The 15,750-nt window shown below is 35.2% G+C and overlaps 1 protein-coding gene across 3 annotated transcripts in view; it reads right to left on the bottom strand.

The window, feature by feature from the left end:
- Nucleotides 1-10,603, bottom strand: part of LOC111043495 (juvenile hormone acid O-methyltransferase) — a 40,321-nt gene extending 29,718 nt beyond the window's left edge. Inside the window, exon 1 of one of the 3 annotated variants that reach the window (XM_039428317.1) lies at nt 10,354-10,603. The gene's annotated coding sequence lies outside the window, so the exon portion shown is untranslated. Of the gene's footprint in view, nt 1-219; nt 518-10,353 lie in introns of those variants that run through there. The other 2 variants (XM_039428313.1, XM_039428316.1) reach the window with 2 other exon arrangements.
- Between the last annotated feature and the right edge of the window lie 5,147 nt (nt 10,604-15,750).

The following is a 15,750-nucleotide window of genomic DNA, read 5'->3' as shown; positions in this document are numbered from 1 at the left end:
GACCACATTCCCATTGAAAAAAATGAAGTTGGATTCAAAATGGCGGTTCCAAGTTGGCGGACCAAAATTTTGAAGCCATAAAAAAGTAGTACCGGTATAGTATAAGTATATAAAAAATAGTCATATAGTCAAATTTCCATTTTAAAAGAAATATCAAGCTTTTTCCATAATTTTCACCAAATCGGTATATTAAAATACAGAAAAATGGAAGTTATATACCGGAAGCTTACTGAGAATTCAACAGCTTCTATAATTCAAGTTGACATAGTTGAATTTGAGACTATCTGTAGGTAAATAAAATTCAATGCTTACATAAGCACTGCAACTGCACTATTGGACTGCTATTTCCCAAATGATATCTATCAATATCATGCAGATTTGTGAAGGTTACATAGTTGCACATATAGGCTACGATAATCATATAGCTCCCGTGAAAGTGTCGCATCCAAGTGTCGCGACCGTCACGATTGAAAAGATGCAAAAAACTAGAAAAAGTGAGTTGAGCTAAGATACGAAACATGCAACGGTCATCACATTAACGACCTTGAAATTACGCAAGTGAAAGCAACAACTGTGGTAATTTTATTCTAGTGGAGCGGGTCGTAAACAAAACTAGTTCCTAGTAAGTAGTCAATCAAATTCTCATTTTCCTTTGTTCTTCTTTGCATAAGATTCAAGCCCGGTTCATTTTCCTCAAGGCGATTTTTCTCATGGATTTTCAGTGTTGCCACAAGATAATACTAATAAGGAAACTCTAGATACTGTAGTATTTCATAGGGATTACAGTACCAAAAACAATTTTTCCATAGCAGAACATTTTTTAATTATTAAAATTTTCCCGAAATGAATTATAGATTTGAAACAGAACGACCAAGTTAGTACTTTCGTTTAATCAATCGTTTAAGAAATTTATTATAATAAATATTCGTAAGGCTTTGTTTAAAATTATGAGAACAAACTTGAGAGAGGTTGGAATAAAAAACAAAGAGTCGATTCAATTTAGAGGAGCAGATAGAAATACAAAGCCGAAGGTATGAAGGCTCAAAATGGATACATTTATGAGAAGGAATAATGTACATTAAGGTAGATGGAAACCCAATCAGAGATGGCATCTTGCAAAAAGAAAATTAATAAAAAATGAACAAATTACAGTATATGCATTGTAGCATAAAATACAGAGTTATCATAAAAGAATGGTGCGGTTTCGAACATTGTTTAAAGAAAAACCAAATTACTTACAGTTAATGTTTTTTATCCACCCAATTTGTCGTCTGAAACAGTTTTTTTACATGATTAATAACTTTCAATAAGTGCGCCCTTAGTCGCTCGACAAATGTCCAAACGATAATAAATTTCTCTCTTAACATTTGATAAAATTTCGATTATGGTTGTCTTTGGTTCTTTAATCCTGTTTTAAAGTGGTTGAGTTAACGATTTCTTGTGAATAAACAATGTTTTTTATGTAAATTTACAATAAAAAATCTACCTGAACCACTTAAAAACAGGATTAATGAAGCAATGACAACCATAACCAATGAAATGTTAGCGAATGTTTTGGAGAGAAATTGATTATCGTTTGGATATTTTGTCGAACGACTAAAGGCGCACATATTTAAATTTATCAATTATGTAAAAAACTGCCTGAGACGACAAATTAAATGAATAAAGAACATCAACTGTAAGTGATTTGGTTTTTCTTTAAACCATGTTCGAAACCGCACCATTCTTTTATGATAACTCTGTATAATAATGATATTTTCAACCATGATAATTCAGGAAGGAAATTATTTTCCAATACTGCAGTATCTGATTGAAAATAATATTATTATATAAGACATAGATCAAAGGTTCAGAGCGGAAATAGTTCAATAATGCGGAGAATTTAGTACATATTACTTTATGCATGGTCTGCGCTCAATTGAATGACTGACACTTCATTGGCATTATTACGACGTATTCAAATGCTAAATAGTTTTAACAACTCTAAGCATTTTGTTTGTTTGAGAAACTTTGTTTCAGCACATTGAATTAATGAGCAATCAATGTGAGTCAAACTATCTCACATTCACGCTCTCATTCTCACTCTGATTTTTTCTTTCTCCTGAGCGCCCCTGATATGCGCCCCTAATAGGCCTACGTATACAGTACATCTCAGGAATAACAAAAAATGTGGATTAATAAATTATCATAGATATTTACTGTATAATTAATATATAAAAATGCTACAGAAATTTAGACTGGAAATAAATGTTATTTAAATAAAATGTGTTATTACACCGATTTTGAATAACTAAATGGACAAAAAGGAGGGACATTTTTTATATCGATTATTGTATAATGTGTAGCTTAACTGATTAAAAACTATTTATTCTTTTCGCATGAAGTAATGAAGTAACTTGTAATTCCTATATTGCAAGGTTTATTATTCTCATGAATGTGGAATTTAAATAATTAAATGTTATCATTTTATTTCCCTTAATTTTTGAAAATTATTCTCCATTTAAAAATTAGTGAATAATTTAGAGTCGATGAAGATTTAAATCATTATATTTAGATGAAGTCCAATCCATACCTTGTTCCAAGTGGTAGAAAATCATATTTTCAACAATACATCTGAAACATTGTTTGTTTTGGAACCAATCCAAACCAATTACAAAAAAAATATATTCAAATATTTGAAATTAAAGATAATGATAAATTTAATTGAGGTAATACGGTTGATAGTAAAGATTAGGCTACGGTCGATTTTTCTATCATTAAAACTGGGAGAAAGTTTCAATTGCAATATTACAGTTTCATAAACGTTCAAATAACATATAGTTGAATGACACAAATAGTGATAATGGCGATAACCATGAAAAACGCGAAGGGACTGTTGCAAAATACTAATCATAATAAATATACTGACTGCCTAATAAGAGATGCAATTTCACAATGCAGCTAGCAATTATTAGTACTCTACTGTACAACAGTCAGTGACATCCGACGATTTAATACATTATTAATTTTCAACCTTGAAGATCAAATTAAAATATAATATGTAGACAGCAGCCAAGAAGCTCTCACAATAAGCTCTATTGCTACTTGTATTTTCTACAGGAACTTATGTCATAAATTTGATCAATAAATTACTGTCAAACTGTTTATTTAATAATGATAACTGATTGAAATGCATATACAGTATAAATAATTATTATCGCAGTATAATAGCACTATATTTGATAGTTAATAAATGAATTGGGCCTAATTCATAAAATTATTACCTAGGCCTATTATTACATAAAATATATATGAATGACGAGATAGTAGGCTACCTAATTGATTTACAAGAGAATTCAGAAATATAATTGGAACTTGCTTGATTAAAAATTTTCAATAAATAGAATTCCTATTTGGAAAATTCCAAATTCGCTTTTTCGATTCTTGTTAGTTTTGAATTAGTGAGCTTTCACTTTAAATTGTACTTCTTGAATACATTCCAAAACTTCCTTTTTCCAATTGAAAATTCAATCAATTATCTATAAGTGGTTCACAATATTCACAAGTTTTGAACCTGCATGTTGAGCTGCAAAACTAGACTAGACTATAGGCTTATTCAATTAGAATGAAGGTGTATTGTTATACAGTACGACAGTATAATAAATTGTACCAACTCTTGTTTCAATGAGCGCGAACTCAGTAATTTAGTTCATGAAGTAATTTATTACCACATAAAGATATCTATTCATAATAGACGTTGCTTCTAAGAACAGCAACACAATGCAAGCAGTGACGTTGTCCTAGACATTTAGAAATGGGCATACAATAGAAAAACGCAAGTTTTGCCAAAAATATACATATGGTTGGATTTAACCTGTACGTCAAAACATCGCTTTGAGAAGCGAGAAAAAGGTGAGAATAAATTTCAACAGAATAAGACAAACTTTATGAGTCATCTATTCCAATCAAATTTATTCGAGTACGTATCAGATTGGGCAGCTTAGCAGTGTTCTCGTATGAGAATGAAAAGTTGCACTGTTTGGGTCAGTTAAGAATATTAATGACGGGCCAAAAAAAGGAAGTGGCCAAAAAATTGGCTGGGCCGAATTGTGGCGCGGTTTGTTCACAAATGTAGGAAACAGGTTGGCGACCTTGAGCGAGTGAAGCATCCAAGCCGGACGGACAACGGACAACTTCTTCAATCGCATTCACCATACTTACAACAATAAAACTTTATTCTGTATCAATAAATGTATTTTAAAATATTTTGCCGAGCTACCCCTTCAAAAAAATATTGATTGTGAAAAGACATACTATAGTATAGTAGCTGTACATACTATAGTAGCTGTACTTGTCATTTCTCATATTTTAGATGTTGAAGATTTTTTTAAATTTACGGATCAAAATATTTATGAAAATTAAGTGTCAAATTTAGGAAATGGGGTGAGGGCTATAACAGAAGTTAGTGAGCTATACGTTTATAGATATTATGGTATGAGTTGAAAAGATACATTTTTTACAGTAGTATAGTAGTATATAAATAGTATATATAGAAAATAGTATATATATAGTTTTGTCTTTTTTTTCTTTCCTATGTATTACATAATATATTAGTGTTTTTATTTATAAGTTTCATATTTGCAAAGTTTCCATAATTCTCTTTTCATTGTTTCTTTTTTCTTTTCTTCTTGAATTCTTCAGTATTAGTTACATACTTAGTTCTTCTTCTTTTATCTGCTATACTATAAGTTTCATATTTGCAAGGTTTTCTATTATTTTTTTTGTATTTTGTTTTTTCTAAAACTCAATAGTATATTAGTTAAGTTATTCTATTTTCATTTTAATGTATTATATTTTCAAATTGTATGCTCAATGTGTGTTATGAGGGCAATAATGGATTCAGTTCCTGGTGCCCTCAAATATGTAAATTTTCAAATAAATAAATAAATATGTAATAGACTTGGAATTGGTATTGGGTATTTCATTTTGGTGAGGAGAGAAGTACTGAATACTTTTAAAAAATTTTCTAGATAAAAATAAACAAAGAAGCTAATAAAGAAATTGCTACAAAGAATGAAATAGGTACTTAGTTGAATAATCATAAATAGGTATGACAGTAGCAATATTACCCTTATTATATCTCTTATTTTACAATATGGAATTCTTGGAAAATAAGTTTTTCCATTTCAGTAGAAATTAACATAAAAAACATCGAATTAAAACTCGAAAAAACATGAATTTATTGTATTATTTGATATTTGATTCCAGATTCTTTCATGCAAAAAAGATAAGTAGCCAAGCTCTTTGTACAAAGCAAATTAAAAAGTTATGACCACAACCTAGGTTAATATTTTTTTACATGACTGGCAGGTCGAGAAGTATTATCCAATTATTTTGATTAGATTCAACAATCATAACCACAGTCAATATCTAATCTTTTCAACTTGACATAGGCTGTTTTCACTTTCATCGACTGACCCAATGAAGAATATGATAAGGAATACCTGTCATTGAATTTCTATCTCACGTAGTGATCTCCCTGCTCACAACCAGACGGCTTTTTTTGCACCTGTTGATTCTCTTCTCCTGTTCTGATAGTGGTGATTCACTGATTGCTTTTGTATTACACCCGAATGTTGTGGGTTTGGTCTATGATTTAACATTACATCGTCTTGAACCTGGTTTCTGCTTCTTCCATTTTCCTTTATCCTTTCAAATCCTTTCAGGAGCTTCCCGTTTTACCCTGCTTTGGTGGCTCTCTAAGCTTTCAATTTCCTTTCTCTTCCAATCCCATTTGACATACTCGATGAGATGTTGACACGAACTGGACGCAACTCCGTGAGGTCACAGATGGAGCGCAATTTGGTAGACCTTAAGGAGGGCCTGATTGACAGTGGTGTAATAGATATTGCGCTTAATATGCATGCTGTGTTGGACTCCATTTCCAACAAATTTTCGAAAGAGGTTGTGATAGATATAATTCCACAAGTTATTTCACTGTTGAATAAATACGATGCTGCAATAAAAGTGAATGAGGATTTAAAGGTTCATCTGACGAACGCCGCAGCCGAAAATAATTCTCTAAGAAATTCACTTGCACAAGAAAAGAGAATCAGAGCTAATGTTCTAAATGATTCTCTGTGCAACGAAGAGCGAGCTGATGTTGAGATAGATCAGTTGAAATTGAAACTGAAAGCCTTGAAGACTACTTCTGACGAACTAAAGGTTGAGCTCAGTTCAAGAGACGAAATTATTAATCTTTTACAGAGTGATGCACAGTATACGGCAGATAAAATTTCTAAGTTAGAAACAGAATTAACTTTTTTGAAAAATACCAGAGCACTTCCAATGAAGTTCACCACTCCTAAATCAGCCTGTCGATTTCAACGACTTTCCAATGACAGCTCGATAGAGACTTCAAATCGTTTCTCAGTCTTGGATGCGGAGGAGATCGGGTCACCCATATCACAATTGGCTAGAGGAAAAACGACAACATTTGATGTAAGAGCCCAGGTGCATGTAAGTGCAACCGATGCATCTGCAGTCAGGAAGAAACCAAGGAGGCCTATCAAAGAATCATCATCATTATCATCTTCAAATTCAGTGAAGAGGCGTATTGTGATACTGGCTGCAAGTCAAGGTAGAGATATGCACAATTACCTAGGCCACTTGTCCGACTACTACGATATTTTTGTGTATACTTTGCCGGGAGCTAAATTTAAACAGGTTATTGCAAATGGGATACAATTTATAAAGGATTTGACAAAGTTCGATTACGTGATTGTAATGGCGGGGTCCAATGACTTTGGCAACCATGAGCCATGTGATCTCAATATCCAACAAGGAATGGATAAGCTATTGACATCGGGAATAAATACCAACTTCATTGTTTGTGCAATACCTTTTAGGTATGATATGCCTCACCACAATGATGAAATACATTTTGCTAACGAATCAATCTTCGCTAGAATACGGTCTTATTGTGGAGTATCAAGAGTGATATATGGAGAAGTCAATAATAACCTGCAGAGACACCATTTCACAAGGCATGGCCTGCATTACTCAAAGGGTGGAAAACGTTTTGTAGGAAAGTCTTTGTGCGATTTTGTGACAATTGATAGCGGCATTCTCTCTAAGAAAGTCAAATCAACGCGCTACGACTCACAAAAGAAGCAAACTGCCAAAAAACCAGTTCATTTAATGAAGATATTGATATTATAGGTATAAGTGAACATTGGTTGCTTACTGATGAAATCGTATATAGTAAAATGGATGTTTGTATTGCAACAAGTAGTTACTGTAGATTATTACACAAAAATGGCGGAGTTGCAATATTTGTCAGTAAGAATCTTTACTCTCAAAGTCAAGAATTGAGTCTGAATTCTCTATGTATTGAACGTGAGTTTGAGGCCACCTGTACTATTATTGGAGCCAGGAAACTCATTATCGTATCATTGTACAGATCTCCTTGTGGAGACCCAAAAGTATTTTTAGCCAAATTGGAGGAATTGCTTCTATTTTTGTCTAGACGATGCTTTAATGACCATACTATTGTTCTTGGTGGGGATCTTAATTCTGCCTTTGATGTCAATCAGGAAACCTGTCATTCCAATAATTTGAAAAATCTATTGAGACAATTTAATCATCATATTTTCAATACTCTGCCCACTAGAGACCAAGCCTGTCTCGATAATATTATTTCAAACGTTCAACCTGATATGACAAATTCAAGTGTTATAGGATTTTCCTACTCTGATCATGATTGTGTCACGATATGTGTGCCCTGTGGTTCTGTTGAGTCTAGTTCTAGCGATTTTGTCACTATTACTTCAAGACCTGTTACTAAAGATAAATTACTACAATTTAATCGGTCTCTGAATTTGGTGAATTGGAGTGCTGTCATGGAAAAGTCAGATGCAAGTGATATATTCGAATCCTTCCTCAATACAGTTTTATATTATTTCAATCTAACTATCCCTAGAAAGACCTGTAGAAAAAAAGTTTCCCTAGTTAATAATAGAAAGAATTTCAAATGTAAGGCTGACTGGTACACACCTGAACTTGGTAAGATTAAGATTCTGCTCACTCTCTTACATGAAAACTTCAAAAAACAAAAAACCGAACATTCGAAAACACTTTATCTTAGATGCAGAGCACTGTACAGAAATTCATTGGATGAAGCCAAGAGGGATTCTGTTGCATCAATCATTGAATCTTCTAATAACAAATGTAAGAAAGCATGGCAAATTATCAAAACTTTATCCTTCAACAAGAATGTTGTAAACTTATCCACTCCTGAACCAAACAAACTTAATAATTATTTCATTCAGTCAGTGGATGATGTGCACGAGAAGATAGACAAGCCATCAATTACAGCCAGTGCCTTGCTCAATGATAATGTAAATAAAGTGCAAAATAGCTTATTCTTTTTTCATGAGGTGAGTCAAGAGATGATTTTTAAAGTGGTTCATAATCTTAAAGTTTCGAAGAGTGAAGATTTCTATGGTCTATCAAGCTGTCTTCTCAAAACTATTGCTCACTCTGTAGTGCCAGTACTGACCATTTGTATAAACAGGTGTATTACACAGGGTGTTTTCCCCGATGTATTAAAAGTCTCCAAAGTTGTTCCCGTTCATAAGAAGGGCTCAAAGGAGGAACCTTCCAGTTATAGACCCATCCAAATAGTACCTGTCTTCTCCAAGGTTCTAGAGATTGTCATGTATATACAGGTGTATGAATACTTAGTAAATCTTGGGGTACTGTCTGAGCATCAATTTGGTTTTGTGAAGGGAAGATCCACTTCTGACGCCTTTGATGCACTAATAAAATTTGTAATTGAGTCTTTTGAAAACAGGTGCTTTGCTCAGGCTGCCTTCTGTGACCTGAGCAAGGCATTTGACTGCGTGAATCATGATATTTTGCTTGAAAAATTAGCTTATTATGGAGTCAGTGGAAGGAGCCTTAGTCTTTTTAGATCGTACCTTGGCGATCGCCAGCAAGTTGTTTGTGTAGGAAATGAGAGATCCGATCTTGCTAAAGTAAAGTACGGTGTCCCCCAAGGATCAATATTGGGACCACTCCTCTTTGTATTGATGATAAATGATCTTCCTCTCACAATCAACAGCAAGACTGTGTTGTATGCTGATGACACCACTTTTCTTAATTCTCATTCAGATGTACACACTTTACATAACATGACGGCCGATACCTTGGCGGAGGCTTCCAAGTGGTTCACAGCGAATGGCTTTAAACTAAACGAGGATAAAACTCAGCTTATGACATTTGGTCTCAGGGACTATACACACAACAATAACAATAGTTTAAAGTTTTTGGGCTTAATGTTTGATTACAGGTTGACCTGGGAACCCCACATAAATTTCGTTTCTGCTAGGTTATCTAGGGTTATCTATCTGTTGAGGCAGTTGAAGAATCTTGTACCGGAAAAATACCTCAGAAACTCATATTTTGCTTTTTTCCAAAGCATAATTTCATACGGAATTTTAGTATATGGAAACAGCTGTCACATCAATAAGGTCTTGCTTTTGCAGAAAAAGGCTATTAGAATATTGACCGGTGCAGGGTATCTAGATCACTGTCGACCTCTTTTCAAAAAAACAAAAATATTGACTGTCATAAACCTCTATATATTTCAAGTAATCATGCACACTAGAAAGAATCTCCATAGCTTGAATAAAAGATCCAATATTCATGCTTATAACACCAGGAAAAAAGACCTCATTGATATTCCATATCAACGTCTTGTCATAAGCATGAAACACTATGACAGCATAGGCTTGAGAATGTATAATAAGTTGCCATTGGATATGAAATGTTGTGAAAATATTGTTATTTTTAAAAAATTACTTTTTGAGTGGCTGGTTTTAAGACCTTTCTATTGTTTGACAGAGTTCTTCGATTCTACTTGATGTAATTTATTATACTTTGTGACTTTAAACTATTGCTTTGACTCTATTATTTTGTAATATTGTATTACTATGACTTTGTCAATTACCTATATTGGTCTACGACAATAAAATCTATTTATTTATTTATTTATTATTTATTTATTTATATCTCTTATTTTACAATATGGAATTCTTGGAAAATAAGTTTTTCCATTTCAGTAGAAATTAACATAAAAAACATCGAATTAAAACTCGAAAAAACATGAATTTATTGTATTATTTGATATTTGATTCCAGATTCTTTCATGCAAAAAAGATAAGTAGCCAAGCTCTTTGTACAAAGCAAATTAAAAAGTTATGACCACAACCTAGGTTAATATTTTTTTACATGACTGGCAGGTCGAGAAGTATTATCCAATTATTTTGATTAGATTAAAACTTCATATGAATATTAGAATCAAATATTTACTTTGTTTAAAACTGATAAATGCCAATGACTTTCAGATTTTTCACTAAATATTATCTCCAAGTCAAATAATTGTTCAGTCACACAATAGGTAAAGTACATCGAACTCCCAAAATTTAGAAATGCTTCCCATTTTTTAACTCACTTCTAATATTTTAACTGGAGACAAATTATTATTCCTTATAGATAACTTAAGAACTTATGGTATTACAGAACATACCAGAAGTGATTCACTGAACTAATAAACCTGTGAATGCTACTCGATTAAAATCGTTCTCTGATGAAATGATTACATAACATTTGGCATGGAGTGTGAACGGATCTACAACTGCTAAGACCTGGAATACTACTATCTCGTAGAAAACAAGTGAATAATTGATTATTTACATATTCAACCAGTTCACATTGATCAAGGAAATTGGAATACTCAGAGTACATTAGAGAACATTATAAAATTTATTAAAGGAATCAATAATTATAATTAATCGTTAATATTAAACATAGAAAATGATAATGATAAATTTACGTTATCTCTCAAGAAAAGGGAGTTAAAAACATAAGAAAAAATATTACATGGAGACAGTTACAGATAGATTAGTTACTTCACCTCTTTATGAGTTATAAGACAGTGACAATTAATCGCGGATGTAGTTCCCTATTAAACTAGAACTTAGTCACTAGTTCATTTATTTATTTAATTGACAATCACAATGTAAAGTTGGACATAATTTTGCAACTGTTATTTATATATAGCGTCATGTGCTCAGAGAATGATCCACAATAATGTTCAAAATCGATTTGAATAGATTAATTTTAAGTAGCTTACTTGACTAAAAGTGTTCATTCCGAATTTTTAATTTCGGAAGTGGTGATTGAAGAATCAGAAAGATTACACCATAAGATTTTGATGCATACGTATACAGTTCTAATAATAATCATCTCAACTCGGGCATTTGAAAGCCATCAAATTTTGATATTGTTTCTTGTAATGTGGATTATGATAGCAGCGATCAAAGAATAAATTATCAATAGATTGTTGAAGAAACAAATCTATAGTTGAATAACGTAAATGCTACTGACGAACAATGTTTGGCTGTTTTATGGGTAATCTTTGAAACGCTAGCCCCCCGTTGTACGTAATGAAATTTAATTATGATAAAATGGCGGTTAAATTCCTTGAGAACTAACGAAAGAAGCAGATTAAGGGCCATATTTTAACACTACGTTTAACGCTAAACCACTTGTAGATATGTTTGCATTCATCATAATGTGTTACATACGCGGTTTATTTAAACGAAAAGCTTAATTGTCCGTTGTATCTGCATACGGGCTTCAGCAGTTCAATTTGATAGACGTACCTACAGCCAGGTCCAGGGGTTTTATTCATTCATTTATAGAAGCTGAAAATACATTTGTTTTTATGCTGAATGAAATTTTTGACAAAAGCATTGATTATTACTAATATTGATCAATGGATAATATGAGAAGTGACCGGGAATTTTCATTACCTATGGAACTTTGAAATAGTAATGCTATGTAAATATAATACTATTCATTAGGTACAAGTTATTCTAAAATACAAAGCACACGCGTTTCTTTGTGAAGGTTTTCCTGGAACTTTGGTCACCCCTGACCTCGGTTTACAGGTAATTCTATTTTCGAGATGAAAGAATAAGTTAGACTAACGGATTCTCAAAGTTTAAGGACAGGTTACTTGGTCATAAACGTATGATGGTATCTAAGCATTACATGCTATTTGGAATACAGTTCTAAAAATAAATATGAGACAGGAAGTTTTCTCAGAAAATGATTTCAAACAATTGAGTCAGATAAGTTTGATAAAGTCAAAAAGTCGAAGAAATATTATGCAACTCAAGAACTTACAGTACTATTATTGAACAAGTGTTAGCGAAGTTCTCACCTTTGACATACTAGAGCCCAAAGTCGTTTCTGTCTGTTTGTATATTTGACAAGAACCTTAGAGAGGTTTGATCAATCAGCATCAAATTTTGAACACGAATTCTTCGAACCTTTTTACAGGTCAAGTTCGTTGGACAACAAAATTGACTCACTCCTTCATCTTTTTTCAGGATTTAAAAATAACATTGAAAGTGCATAAAAAAAAATTGTTGTGATCAAGGGCCGGTTTCCGAGCTTGGAATCTATAAGTTGTGGACTTATAGACAGAGTCCAGGACTAAAATAAGCTCTCGGGTCTAAATCGACTTTCTGAGTCACGGGTTAAGACGGGTCACTGTCTGCCTGTCTGTAACATACATGTAAAAATTAATTTAATTAATACTGCTTGTGATAGCAGTTGCTATGACACATTTTTTTGTTCAAAGTGTTAAAATGTGAGTAGAAACTACTATTAGGTCCGCCACAAAGTAGACCCACACTGATCCACGCCACTCCAACCCACGCCATGGGATGTTTTGTAAACTATTGCTGGTTGGAGTAGCGTGGATTAGCGTGGGTCTACTTTGCGGCGGGCCTAATCCACCACTCTAACCCACGCCGTGAGATGTTTTGTAAACTATTGCTGGTTGGAGTAGCGTGGATTAGCGTGGGTCTACTTTGCGGCGGGCCTAATCCACCACTCTAACCCACGCCGTGGGAAGTTTTGTAAACTATTGCTGGTTGGAGTAGCGTGAATTAGCGTGGGTCTACTTTGCGGCGGGCCTAATCCACCACTCTAACCCACGCCGTGGGATGTTTTGTAAACTATTGCTGGTTGGAGTAGCGTGGATTAGCGTGGGTCTACTTTGCGGCGGGCCTAATCCACCACTCTAACCCACGCCGTGGGATGTTTTGTAAACTATTGCTGGTTGGAGTAGCATGGATTACCGTGGGTCTACTTTGCGGCGGGCCTAATCCACCACTCTAACCCATGCCATGGGATGTTTTGTAAACTATTGCTGGTTGGAGTAGTGTGGATTAGCATGGGTCTACTTTGCGGCGGGTCTAATCCACCACTCTAACCCATGCCGTGGGATGTTTTGTAAACTATTGCTGGTTGGAGTAGCGTGGATTAGCATGGGTCTACTTTGCGGCGGGCCTAATCCACCACTCTAACCCATGCCGTGGGATGTTTTGTAAACTATTGCTGGTTGGAGTAGCGTGGATTAGCGTGGGTCTACTTTGCGGCGGGCCTAATCCACCACTCTAACCCACGCCATGGGATGTTTTGTAAACTATTGCTGGTTGGAGTAGCGTGGATTAGCGTGGATCTACTTTGCGGTGGACCTAATCCACCACTCTAACCCATGCCGTGGGATGTTTTGTAAACTATTGCTGGTTGGAGTAGCATGGATTAGTGTGGGTCTACTTTGTGGCGGGCCTAATCCACCACTCTAACCCACGCCATGGGATGTTTTGTAAACTATTGCTGGTTGGAGTAGCATGGATTAGCATGGATCTACTTTGCGGCGGGCCTAATCCACCACTCTAACCCACGCCGTGGGATGTTTTGTAAACTATTGCTGGTTGGAGTAGCATGGATTAGCGTGGATCTACTTCGCGGCGGGCCTAATCCACCACTCTAACCCACGCCGTGGGATGTTTTGTAAACTATTGCTGGTTGGAGTAGCATGGATTAGCATGGATCTACTTTGCGGCGGGCCTAATCCACCACTCTAACCCACGCCGTGGGATGTTTTGTAAACTATTGCTGGTTGGAGTAGCATGGATTAGCGTGGATCTACTTCGCGGCGGGCCTAATCCACCACTCTAACCCACGCCGTGGGATGTTTTGTAAACTATTGCTGGTTGGAGTAGCGTGGATTAGCGTGGATCTACTTTGCGGCGGGCCTAATCCACCACTCTAACCCACGCCGTGGGATGTTTTGTAAACTATTGCTGTTCAGTTCAGTTCAGTTCAGTTCAGTTCTTCGCCACAGTCAATTGACCGGGGAATTGTCAAGTTTTATTATTAATCTCAATATCAAAATTTGATATAAATAAAAAAAATATTTATTTATTTTTAATATAAATAATCTAATTGTCAAATCTTAATAGTTTATTTTCGCAAGTGCTGGAAAGTATGTTCCTCTGTGTATTCAGAAACTGCATAATATGGCCTTACAATCAAGTATTTTTTTAATTCTGAGACAAATAATTTTTGCTCTCAATAGTTTTGAGATGTAGCGGGAGAAGGTTGAATAATCGTGATCCTGTGCAAATTGGAGATCTTCGAAATTTATCTAGTCGGTGCCGAGTGATATTCATATTGGTCTTATTTCTTGTGTTGCAGCTATGTTGATTGCCTCTTAAAGGTGGATTTGAGTTTTTTGCTAGTATTATAGTTTCCAAGATGTATATAGATATTACTGTAAAAATTTTGTTTTCCAGAAACAGAGGCCTGCAGTGCTCAATTACATTCGTTTGAAAAATTGTTCTTATTGCCTTTTTTTGTATTCTAAGTATTTGGTCAAGACAGTTTTGGGGTGCAGCTCCCCAGGCAACAATCCCATATCGCAGGTGCGAAGTAAACAGCGAATAGTAAGCAGTTAGAGCCGTTTTTTCATCCGTAGTATTCTTATTCGTCGTATCACATAAAGTGCTGAGGATAATTTCTTAGATAAGTAGTCACAATGCTGTTTCCAGCTCAAGTTCTTATCGACCATCACACCAAGAAACTTAGTAGAGCCCACCGCCAGCATGCTGTCCTCTCTCAACTCCTCATCCTCTCTATTGCAGTTGTTTGGTTGGAGTAGCGTGGATTAGCGTGGATCTACTTTGCGGCGGGCCTAATCCACCACTCTAACCCACGCCGTGGGATGTTTTGTAAACTATTGCTGGTTGGAGTAGCGTGGATTAGCGTGGATCTACTTTGCGGTGGGCCTAATTCACCACTCTAACCCACGCCGTGGGATGATTTGTAAACTATTGCTGGTTGGAGTAGCATGGATTAGCGTGGGTCTATTTTGCGGCGGGCCTAATCCACCACTCTAACCCACGCCGTGGGATGTTTTGTAAACTATTGCTGGTTGGAGTAGCGTGGATTAGTGAGGATCTACTTTGCGGCGGGCCTAATCCACCACACTAACCCACACCGTGGGATGTTTTGTAAACTATTGCTGGTTGGAGTAGCGTGGATTAGCATGGATCTACTTTGCGGCGGGCCTAATCCACCACTCCAACCCACGCCGTGGGATGTTTTGTAAACTATTGCTGGTTGGAGTAGTGTGGATTAGCGTGGGTCTACTTTGCGGCGGGCCTAATCCACCACTCTAACCCACGCCGTGGAATGTTTTGTAAACTATTGCTGGTTGGAGTAGCGAGGATTAGCGTGAGTCTACTTTGCGGCGGGCCTTAGTGTTCACTAACACTTGATTATTCAATCTATATGTACCATACTCATTCATTTCATTTTTGTATAATTTATTAGTACCTTCAAATA

This window comes from Nilaparvata lugens, chromosome 5 (genome assembly GCF_014356525.2).
Source record: "Nilaparvata lugens isolate BPH chromosome 5, ASM1435652v1, whole genome shotgun sequence".
Classification (NCBI taxonomy): Eukaryota; Metazoa; Arthropoda; class Insecta; order Hemiptera; family Delphacidae; genus Nilaparvata; species Nilaparvata lugens.
Note: the sequence above shows the minus strand (reverse complement) of the source record. Positions and strands in the feature narration are given on the sequence as shown.